This window comes from Malania oleifera, chromosome 10 (assembly GCF_029873635.1).
Source record: "Malania oleifera isolate guangnan ecotype guangnan chromosome 10, ASM2987363v1, whole genome shotgun sequence".
NCBI classification, from domain to species: Eukaryota; Viridiplantae; Streptophyta; class Magnoliopsida; order Santalales; family Ximeniaceae; genus Malania; species Malania oleifera.
Window position 1 is genome coordinate 81,753,294 of NC_080426.1, and position 12,769 is coordinate 81,766,062.

At 33.1% G+C, this 12,769-nt stretch overlaps 1 pseudogene; it reads left to right on the forward strand.

Annotated features, from left to right (window-relative positions):
• Window positions 1-12,402: 12,402 nt before the first annotated feature.
• LOC131167215 (5S ribosomal RNA) lies at window positions 12,403-12,521 on the forward strand (annotated as a pseudogene).
• The last annotated feature ends 248 nt before the right edge of the window (window positions 12,522-12,769 follow it).

Below are 12,769 nucleotides of genomic sequence, written 5' to 3' on the forward strand. Positions count from 1 at the left end.
TGTGGTTTATTTTGAGAAAATTATTTGTTGAGATATTTGAGGTGTGCTTGTGATCTTTGTTGCTGCATTGTGATTGAGACTATTATTTTTGACACAAAGATTCTATCACTTACACTCTCACGTATTGATTGCAATATTTGTATAAACCTTTGAGAGTAGACACTAAGACTACACTGAGCTTATCAAATCCTATCTTTTGGTAGTGCATTGATTATACTGTGCGTATTGTAATACATATCAGCTTGTGTAAGAAGCGTCTATTTATATGAAAATTTCATATTGATTGTATTCTAGGTATGGACCTAAAGAGGGAGACTAGTTTTGTTGAATAGTCCCGGATTAACTTAGACCTAGTTAAGAAAGGTAGGTGCATTATCCTGGTAAGGTGTAGGTTGAGGTCAGTCCCGCTAATTAACCTGGTTATAAACGATGCCGCTCCACCCGTTAAGTGAGCTTATAGTGTAATCCTTGTGCGGATTTACCAAGGCGGGGACGTAGGCAGTAATAGCCAAACCCCGATATCATATCTGGTGTTGATTTTATTTTCCGCAACTCCACCTGCATGTTTATGTTTATTATTTGAATACTTGTTTGGAATTGTGAATACGTAGAAAGACCCTAGGCTTGTGAAATACTGCTGGCTGCATTAGCTAAACCTAGGAAGAATTTTTAAATACCAATTCACCCCCCTCTTGGGACTGCACTAAAGCTAACTGCTTAGTTCCCCTCTATGTTCTTATACATACATAATTGCATTTTCAGTCAAGGATGAAGTTCGTTTATTAAATCTTTCTGTTAGCCTAACTAGGTTTACGACTCTTGATTTTTATGATAACAAAGTAAGGATATATAAATTGCTTCCAAGTGACGTTATTTCAGTTATTGAAGGCAAAGATGATTTCAGATAATAAAAGGGAAAATTCCAAAAGCTCATTTAGCTTAGACTTCAAATGACATATCTTGAAAGCTCACAAGGATCAAGGAACATGGAAGGCCTTACATAAAAGAAAGTGATTCATAATGAAAGCATCAAAGAAGTTTGAAAGATTAAACATTTGCGATACAGTGAACTCAAAGCAAAGCGAAGTCAAATTAGGTTTTAGGACAAGGTTTGTAAGTACTTCAAATATGATTCGAGTATGATTTTTCATTTTGAAGCTCATTAAGTAAATTTGAAGAACCAACGGTCATATTTTAAAATTTTAAAATTGTTTGAGGCTCAAATTTATTTTAAACTTGGACCGTACTCCAAGTAAACGTAGGGAACAAGTTAGATACATTTCTACATCTATAAATACACCCAAGTTACATTGATTCAATACCAAGAATTCAATTCAGCATTCAAAAACTCTCTCAAGCATTATGAAATTCTAAAAGCTCTCTATTGCTCACATCTTGAACGAAGTTTACTGAAGTCTTACTAATTTTGTCACTAATATTGTGCTTCAACTATCAACTCTTTCATCCATTGAAAGGGTCACACGATTGATTGACGGTTCAAGTGTTGAATCGTTGGACCAGACAAGGGAATATTGTTTGGAGAAGGCGGGCTCTAGCCTTAACAAAGCAGTGATGTAATTAGTGTTGTTCAGCTCGGTAAAGGAACTACGATAGTGAATCCTTTGGTGGTTTGCCAAGGGCGAGGATGTAGGTTGTATTGAAGCCAAACCTCGTAAAACCTTGTGTTTCTCTCTCCCTTCCCTACTCTTTATTTTTTAGCAAAGTTTATAAATTGCGTGGATGCTTTATAAAACACTGAATTCTAAGTGTTTAGTTGTTAAATAGACTAGAGGATAATATGTTTTGGTTTGATCAACATTGATTGCGGAAACCGAAAGGGACTACGTTGGTTGATCATCCTTAACTTATTAAACTGAAAGTTTATTTAAAAGCTGAACATTGGGAAGAAGTGTGTTTGTGAATTTTGACACAGGGCTTCTACATATTCAGCAAGCAGTACATAATTGCTACAAGGCTATTGTTATAAGAATCAAGTGATTGGTTATTTTGTTTTGGTTGTGGTTGATTTGAATTAATTTTGTGATTGTGTTTGAGGTGTGCTTATTGTTAAAACATAGAAGTATTAAAAAGGAAAATAAAATTTTAAAAACCCAATTCACCCCCCTCTTGGGAAAGCTATTCCAATTTCAATTGGTATCAAAGTCAGGTTATAGTAATTCTTAAGAAAAAACTATGAAAAGATCTAATGGTACATATAGGAGTAGCTCCCTTCGGTGAAGGCTAATCCTCAACCCATCCACCAATCTTTTGTGGACATAACTATACCTTTTGGAGAAAGAGAATGCAAATCTATCTCCAACACATGGATTGGAAAGCTTGGGAAGTAGTTATGGATGGAGACCTAATTCCCACTAAGATAGTAGATGGAAAACAAATTCCTACAGAGAAAAAGGATATGATCGATATAGACTATAAGATGCTCCAAATAAATTCAAGTGCTATAAATGCCTTATATTGTGCTTTAGATGCAAATGAATTTAATAGGGTCATGACCAGCAAAAAAACTAATGAGATATGGGACAAATTAGAAGTAACATATGAAGGAACAGTAGATGTTAGAGATAATAGGATAGATATGTTAACAAATGAGTATGAAACATTCAAAATGAACTCAGATGAAACAATCTCAAGTATGTATACCAGATTTACTCACATAATCAATTCCTTAAGTTCCTTAGGAAAAACCTAAACTACCTATGAAATGATTAGGAACATACTAAGGGGCCTTCCCTCCATATGGGAACCAAAGGCTACTGCTATCATAGAAGGTAGAAATCTTAAGACCACCTCATTAGATGAACTTATTGGTTCACTACTTACCTATGAAATGGCTTTAAAGGAAATAAATCCTAAACCCAAGCATAAAAGGTCCATTACATTAAAAGCTTCTAGTAACAGCTCAAGTGAAGAGGAAAGTGAATCAAGCGATTTAGATCAAGATGAATTAGCATTCATCACTAAAAGACTAGGCAAGTTCTATAGGAGAAATAAAAGGTTTCCTAGAAAGTTTAATAAAAAGACATCTGAAAAAGGAGAGACAAGTAGAAAAGAAAATAAAAGTAAAAATGACCCTCCTATATGCTATCATTGCAAGAAACCAGGGCACATCAAGCCAGACTGCCCATTACTCAAGAAAGACAAAAATAAAAAAAGAGGGAAGCTATGAAGGCCACTTGGGATGATTCAAGCTCCAACAAGATGGAGAACGAGTCAAGTGGAGAAGAGATGGCGAATGTATGCTTCATGGCAAATGACGAAGAGGTAAATTCCTACTACTCCTAAAAAAAATCTAACAATGAGTCTTGTGATGAATCCTGCTATAGCATGCACTCCTATAAAGAACTACAAGCTGAGCTATTTTCTTTAGTCTCCAAGAGAAACATAACTTTGAAAGAACAAAATAAAGAATTAATGAAACAACTTGAATCATCTAAAACCATTGAAAAGGAGAAAGATTCTTGTACTAAAAAGTTAGAAGAAGAAATAAAAGAAATTACTTAAGAGATAGGCAAAATTCAAAAAGATGGTTTAAATAAAAAGGATTTAGAGATAATCAAACTTAAGAAATTAGTAGAGGATAAAGAGAAAACAATTTATAACTTTACCAAAGGAAAAGAAAATTTTGAACAAAATGATTGGACAACAAAGACTACATGGAAATAGAGAAGAGATATATTATAATGGAAAAACAAATAAAAGGAGTAAAAATTTATACATGGGATATTTTGTCAAAGAAGCTAAGCACTATGCTAGTACTTCTTCAAACAACAAACATGAACACACCACTTGCTACATGTGTAAGAATAGAGGACATGTAATGTTCAATTGCCCACTAAAAAGAAAATACATTAAAATTCAAGGTGAGTGGAAAGTAAATAATGGAACTAAAAACAATTCAAAAAAAGTTAAGAGAATTTGGGTTCTAAAGACTGACACTATGAATCCCTCATTGTAGGTGTACTATAGGACAACACCATCAATGGATAAGTGGTACTTGGATAGCAGGTGTTCAAGACACATGACCGGTGATAAGACCAAGTTCACCAACTAAAACAAAAAAATGAAGGATGCGTGACCTTCGGTGACAATGCCAAAGGTAAAATTATTGGCATCGATAAAATAGGTAAAGAACCTTCTTTTACTATTGATAATGTGTTATTGGTAGAATGATTAAAACATAATCTTTTAAGCATTAGCCAATTAAGTGACACAGGTTTCGAGATAACTTTTAAGAAAGATAAATGTGTTATTTAAAATCCTAAGAACAATGAAACCTTATTTATAACTCATAGGATAAATAATGTATATTGTATAAACCTTGAGAACTTAGTAAATCAAAATATAACTTGTTTGACTGCAATGAATGAAATGAGTTGGCTTTGGCATAGGACACTAGGACATGCTAGCATGGACCTATTATCTAAACTATCCAAGAAAAATCTTGTAAAAGGATTACCAAATACAAAATTTATAAAAGACAAGATTTGTGATGCATGCCAAAAAGGAAAACAAGTCAAAACAAGTTTCAAAAAGAAAAAGTACATATCAACTAGTAGACCCCTAGAACTCTTGCACCTAGACTTATTTGGTCCCACTAGAACCCTAAGCCTAGGAGGCAAACAATATGCTTTTATAATTGTAGATGACTATTCAAGATTTACTTGGGTATTATTCTTAGCAAACAAAGATGAAGCTTGTAACATGCTAATCACCTTATGCAAAAAATTACAAAATGAAAAAGGCTATAATGTAACTAATTTAAAAAAAAAATGTTGATAAATTTTGTGATAAACATGGAATAAACCATAATTTTTCAGCACCTAGGATTCCACAATAAAATGGAGTTGTAGAAAGAAAAAATAGAACCCTCCAAGAAATGGCAAGAATCATGATAAATGAAAATAATCTACCTAAATACTTTTGGGCATAAACTGTGAATACAGCTTGTTATATTATAAATAGAATATCTATTAGATCAAATTTAGATAAAACACCATATGAACTATGGAAAGGTAGAAGATCCAACATATCCTACTTTCATGTTTTTGGGTGCAAATGTTTTATTCTAAATACTAAAGATGATCTAGGAAAGTTTGATGCAAAATCTGATGAAGGTATCTTCTTAGGTTATTCCACAAATAGCAAAGCCCGTGGGATTTATAATAAAAGAACTCTTACTATTATTGAATCTATACATATAACTTTTGATGAATCAAATCACTATGTCAAAGAAATAACAAATGATGAAAGAGAAGATATCTCACAAAAAGAAGATAATCTTGAAACAAAAGAAGAAAACAATGATAAAACCACAAATGAAAACTTCATAGAAAATCAAGAACTACCTAAAGAATGGAAATATGCTAAGGTCACCCAAAAGATCAAATCCTTGGAGAACCATCAAAAGGAGTAACCACTAGAGCATGAATAAAAAATATTTGCAACCATTATGCCTTTTTATCTCAAGATGAACCCAAAAATATTGAAGAAGCCTTAAAAGATGATTCTTGGATAATAGCTATGCAGGAAGAACTTAATCAATTTGAAAGGAGTCAAGTTTGGCAACTTGTACCTAAAGCCAAAGAACAATCAATCTTAGGAACCAAATGGGTGTTTATAAATAAAAAGGATGAAAATGGGGTAGTTGTAAGAAATAAAACTAGGCTAGTAGCACAAGGCTATAATCAAGAAGAAGGAATTGACTACGATGAAACCTTTGCTCCTGTAGCTAGAATGGAAGCAATTAGAATGCTCCTAGCCCATGTAGCTCATAAAGACTTTAAATTATACCAAATAGATGTAAAAAGTGCATTCTTAAATGGATATATAAATGAAGAAGTTTATGTTAAACAACCTCCAGGATTCGAAGGCTCCAAAAATCCAAATCATGTATTCAAGTTAACAAAAGTCTTATATAGATTGAAACAAGCTCTTAGAGCTTGGTATGAAAGACTAAGCAAGTTCTTACTCAAAAACAATTTTTCAAGAGGAAAGATAGATAGCACTCTATTTATAAAATCTAAAAATCATGATATGCTAATAGTACAAATTTATGTTGATGATATCATATTCGGAGCAACTCATGAAGATCTATGTAACAAATTTGCTACATCTATGCAAAAATAATTTCAAATGAGCATGATGGGAGAGTTGAATTACTTCCAAGGGTTACAAATTAAACAAGCTAAAAATGGAACAGTCATAAATCAAACTAAATATATTAAAGATATGTTGAAAAAGTTTGATATGGAAAAAAGCAAACCCATAGGAACTCCCATGAGCACTTCAAAAAGTCTTGACAAAGATGAAAAAGGAAAACAAGTAGACATTAAACATTACCGAGGAATGATAGGAAGCCTACTATATCTAACAACAAGTGGACCGAATATCATGTTTAGTGTGTGTATGTGTGCTAGGTTTCAATCAGCTCCTAAGGAATCACATCAAATCACAGTTAAACGAATACTTAGATACTTTCTAGGCACACTCGATCTAGTTTTATGGTATCCAAAGGGAACTAATTTCGAAATGATAAGTTTTTCATATGCGGATTATGCAGGGTGTAAAATAGATAGAAAGAGCACTAGTGGGACTTGTCACTTTCTAAGACACTCACTAGTTTCTTGGTTATCAAAGTAACAAAATTTCGTAGCATTATCTATAACTAAAGAAAAATACATAGTAGTTGGGAGCTATTGTGCTCAAACGTTATATATGAAACAACAATTAAGGGATTTCAAAATTCAATATCAAACAGTTCCTATAAAGTGTGACAATACAAGTGCTATAAATATTTTTAAAAATCCAGTATCACATTCAAGAACAAAACATATTGATATACGACATCACTTCTTAAGAGATAATGTAGATAAGAAAGAAATAGTTCTTGAATTTGTTAACGTACACGATTAATTAGCTGATATATTTACAAAACCACTAGCAAATGATCAATTTCTATTCATCAAATGAGAATTAGGAATGTTACATATATGAGAAGTCAACTAAGAGAGAAAAGAAAATTCCTACAGGGCAAATGACTGCCAAGATAACAGGTGGGCACCTGTCAGGCTATTGCCTATTTGAAAAAATAATAATAATAATCGATAGCCGATTGTCACCTTGAAGATAGATGACTTTCTCGCAGCAGTTCAAGCTCACTTAACGAAAAAAACAATCCTTTTAAAAGTTCCAGATGCCTGTCCACTTGTCTAACCTTCACTAAACCAGTTTCTCTCCATCTCTCCTCTAAGCTTTTCTTCTCCAAACCTCTTCCCACTTCATTCCATCAAACCCTAAATCCTCCTCACCTATGGTTCTTCGGATTTCTGCTTCATCAACATGCCAAGAACTAAAACAGTAGGGAAAAAGGAAAAAGCATCTTCTTCAAGCCTAGTTAGCAATGACAAAATTGAAAAATGGTTGGTCTCAACTCTATCAAAAACCTTGTACCAAAATCACATCTCCACTATTGATCCAATTTTTGGCAAAATACTAGATGTTGCTTTCTTTGAAGCTAATTTCCCTAAGATTCTTGAGCTATTTAAGAACATAGGATGAGATAAGTTTATTCTACACCAAGTTAAAGGATATTATCCCAATCAGATCAAAATTTTTTACTGTAACTTGGTAAAGAAAGATATTGGTTTTTCTGCCGAAGTATTAGGCCAAAAGATTACCCTTGCACCATGTTTGCTAAGAAAAATACTTCGTATAAAACATGGCGATTTTGAGTGCAATCCTATTGAAAAAAAAATGGACAATGGAGCAGAGTTTTGCTCCACAAGAATTTCTACCTCTTTTGATGAATGATCAACCTGTTTATTTTGGAAATCCACCACAATATAAGCAGCTCAATTTACAAGCTCAAATCCTTCACAAAATTGTTGCTTATAATATTCTTCCTGGAGCAGGATTCTATGATCATATTTCCTTCTTCGATTGTTTTGTTCTGTGGTGCATACTCAAAGGCAAGAAATTAGACTTAGCAAGCCTTATACTTAAGTATATGGTCATGAAAATAGAATCCCCTAGAATTGGACTTCCATATGGTGGCATCCTTTCTTTAGTTTTTGCTCACTTCCAAGCTGTCACTCCATCTTCCAAGCTCGTAAAGAGAACCCATTATAATGTATTTTCCTCAACTACTCTAAAAAGGATAGGTTACAAGAAATATACTGAGGGATGGATGTTTAGGGGAAATAGGCCTATAAAACTAGAGCCAGAAGAACCTAATCCTGCTTTTGAAGAAGCTGATATGCCTGCATGGTTTCTTCCATTCTATTAGCATTATTCCAACTTCAATTTTGACATGAGGGCTGGCTTTACTTCTCTTCAAGACAAAATCTCAAATATTGATGACAAGTACTCTTTACTGGATCAACACCTTGACAAAATAGAGCAACGTGTCACTAGTTTAGCACCAAATGATTCTGATTCTGATAAAGGGAGTGACAAAAATAATGCTGGCTCACAAAAATCATCAGATGAAGGTTCACAAGATAATTCAGATGAAGGCGCTGCTGAAGAAGAAGTTGCTGCCTCACAAAAATCTAAGGGAAAGCAGTTGCTGCAGATAGTGATACAGCTTCTGATGCTTGGCTGAGTGTTTTTTTTTTTTTTGGTGATGTTTAAACTTTTTGATGTTTGTATGCTACACATGCTCCTCTTATGGTTGTATTATGCCTTTTTGTTGATGTCAAAAAGGGGAGTATGTGTGTGCGCAAAGTATTATGCTTCTAGTTTGTATTATGTTTCTAGTTTGTTGAACTATGTTTCTATGTATTTCTTATGCTTCTATGTTAAAACTGAAATTGAGCTTTAATCTAATACCTTCTGAAATTATGCTTATTGAAAGGGGGAGTATTTTAAGATTTATGCTTATTGAAAGGGGGAGTATTTTTTTTCTTTGCTCTTTCTTTGTCATCATCAAAAAGGGGGAGATTGTTGGCCTAACTAGGTTTACGACTCTTGATTTTGATGATAACAAAGTAAGGATATCTAATTTGCTTCCAAGTGATGTTATTTTAGTTATTAAAGGCAAAGATGATTTCAAATGATAAAAGGGAAAATTCCAAAAGCTCATTCCGTTTAGACTTCAAATGACATATCTTGAAAGCTCACAAGGATCGAGGAACATGGAAGGCCTTACATAAATAAAGTGATTCATAATGAAAGCATCAAAGAAGTTTAAAAGATCAAACATTTGCGATATAGTGAACTCAAAGCAAAGAGGAGTCAAATCAGTTTTTAGGACAAGCTTTGTAAGTACTTCAAATATGATTCAAGTATAATTTTTCATTTTGAAACTCATTAGGCAAAGAGACTTAGAGACCTTAATTTTAAAGTCTTGGAACATATTTTTCAAAGTTAAACAAGTTAATATTACAAAATAAATTAAGCAAAGAAAATAGAAATCAAAAATGTTTTTTAAAGAAGAAACAACTGATTGACAGGCGACTGATTGCCATTGGACAGTCATCTGCCATATTAAAAAGCTTTAAGAAAGAAGACAGAAGCATGACAGTCCACTGTCTAGTGTTGACAAGCGACTGTCAAGGTAAATTGAGATGACTGTGTGTGTTTTGCCAGTCATTTGACACCCTTCTAAATGTTTTAAAAAACCAAGTTGTTTAGTGACAGGCGCTTGACTGACTGGTGACAGGAGACTGCCACCTTTCCGATTATGCATTTTAAACATGAAAAAACACTGTCAACCGACTGCCAGAGTTCTCCCAGTTGTCTATCACGCGGTAAATTTGAAGAACCAATGGTCATATTTTAAAATTTTAAAATTGTTTGAGGCTCAAATTTATTTAAAACTTGGATATACTCCAAGTAAACATGGGGAACAAGTTAGATACACTTCTACATCTATACCAAGAATTCAATTCAGCATTCAAAAACTCTCTCAAGCATTATGAAATTCTAAAAGCTCTCTATTGCTCACATCTTAAACGAAGTTTACTGAAGTCTTACTAATTTTCTCACTTATATTGTGCTTCAACTATCAACTCTTTCATCCATTGAAAGGATCATACGATTGATTAACGATTCAACTGTTGAATCGTTGGACCAAACAAGGGAATATTGTTTGGAGAAGGCGGGCTCCTCTAGCCTTAACAAAGGAGTGCTATAATCGGTGTTGTTTGGCCCGGTAAAGGAACTACGATAGTGAATCCTTTGGTGGTTTTCCAAAGGCAAGGACGTAGGCTGTATTGAAGCCGAACCTCATAAAACCTTGTGTTTCTCTCTCTCTTCCCTACTCTTTATTTTTCAGCAAAGTTTATAAATTGCGTGGATGCTTTATAAAACTCTGAATTCTAAATGTTTGGTTGTTAAATAAACTGGAGGATAATTTGTTTTGGTTTGATCAACATTGATTGCCGAAACTGAAAGGGACTACGTTGGTTGATCATCCTTAACTTATTAAACTGAAAGTTTATTTAAAAGATGAACATTGAGAAGAAGTGTGTTTGTGAATTTTGACATAGGGCTTATACATATTCAGCAAGCAGTACATAATTGCTACAGGGCTATTGTTATAAGAATCAAGTGATTGGTTATTTTGTTTTGGTTGTGGTTTATTTGAATTAGTTTTGTGATTGTGTTTGAAGTGTGCTTATTGTTAAAACAGAGAAGTATTAAAAAGGAAAATAAAATTTTAAAAACCCAATTCACCCCCCTTTTGGGAAAGCTATTCCAATTTCACTTTCATCATACACTCATCCTTCAAAAATTTCAGCATACAATATATTATAAACATTTAGCACACATTTACTGCATATTGCATTTTAACTAGCATATGATAGCCATCAAGGCTATGTCAAATTATCACGCAATAGCTATGCTGTTGGGGTTCAATACTTCCCATATGTCATGCAATTTCTCACAGTTTATGGACTTTAATCAAAGCATGTGATTTTGAATTTAAAAAGCAGCATGATTAACCATTTAGGTCGAAAATGATGTTCAGAATACAAGGTTTAGACAAAATGGTGTCCATGAATTGGATTTTCCTAAGACAGAGAATGTGTATATGATTTAGAGCAATCTAGGAAAGATTCAAAGAGTTTGAACACAACAATGATTGTACATAAGACTTTTAAAGATGTTTGTTTATGTAGAATAAAGCTTATGTAGTGTTGTATGTTGGTATGTGTACATGTTTTCAATTTATGCCAAGCATTTAGTGTTTAGGAGTCAATATGCAACAATTACCTAGTTGATTCTACAATATGCAATTCACAAAGTCTGCATCAGTCATGCAGATGGCGTTCAAATCAATCAACATACAAGTATTCTAAATTTTTCTACAGCATGCATTCTGCATCAACCATGCAGATGGTGTTTAATATAATCAGCATACAAGTATTTTAATTTTTTTTACAGCATGCATTATGCATTAACCGTGCAGATGGTTTTCACAATTCAGTAGAGCTTAAAGATAGTTCATGCTGTAAATTATCAGCAAGATATGGATAGTAAGAGTTTAGTGCTATAATCATAATTAACCATCCATCAAACAAATTTAAACATTTAACAATTTACGGATAGTGATTTGCAATTCTCATAAAGCATACAAAAAGATAAGATGTTTCTAAAATAAGCGCAATAATATAAAGTGTTTATCAAATGAATTCTACAATGTTGATCCCCCTCAATAACGCAGCTTATCATTACCACCATCATGCTCTCAATTGTCAATAACTTAAAATTTTCTTTGAATGCTTAGGCTTAAATGACCAAAAAGTTTCAAACAATATCCCTTTAGAGAAGTAAGCCTATTTTTGTTTCTCTGCAGCATGTGAGAGGCATAGGTTCGAATGGCTTTCCATTTTGATTGTCTATGCATAGGTTTCTTTGAAATTTGAACCTTCTTCTAGATTGAAAGCTATTAAAACATCTTTGTCATTCAACATCATTCAAAAGCCCTAATTGATTTGATTAATATTTGAGAGATTATGAAGGGAGTATGCATAAATACTCTTAAATACTGATTCAACAATGAATTCACCAGAGTATTAAAAAAAAAAAAAAGCAAGACATTTTCATGCTAGTGAGGGAAATGTCCTAATTGTTTAGGCAAAGAGCATTAAGGAAGTATATGAATCTTTCTTTGAACAAAGCTCTTGGGTGATGATCAAGCATAAAGCTCTAAGATGAGTTTAAGGTTGAATGATATATAGTATAATATTAATTCCTTAAAGCTCAAGCTTGTGTTATGGACAAAATAAACTTAATTTTAGATTTTTATATTTAAACATAAAGCATTAAGAATTAAATAACTGAGAAATACGCCTTTGTCCATCGGAAGTGGATTTTCTAAAGTATGCTTATGAGATATTATTCAAGAGTTGATGATTTATGTTATTTATCTCAAAAGGGTGCGATCATATTAACACTAATGCACCATATCCCATCAAAACTCCGCAGTTAAGCGTGCTTGGGTAAGAGTAGTACTAGGATGGCTAACCTTCTAGGAAGTCCTCGTATTGCACCCCTCTTTAAAATTTTTTTTAAATGTTATTTATCTCAAAAATACAAGGTTCCAAATATTGTAACCAATTAAGTTATTAACCTTTACTTTAAACATTTCGAAGGAACGATATGGATTGTGTGGAGACCAAAGTCCCATTCAAGAAGATGCAATTCTCATCTCTTTTTAGTTCAAAGGTTAACATGCTATATCCAATATTTTCATATTTTAACCAATAGATTGGATATATCACTTGAATTTTCATATTGGGTT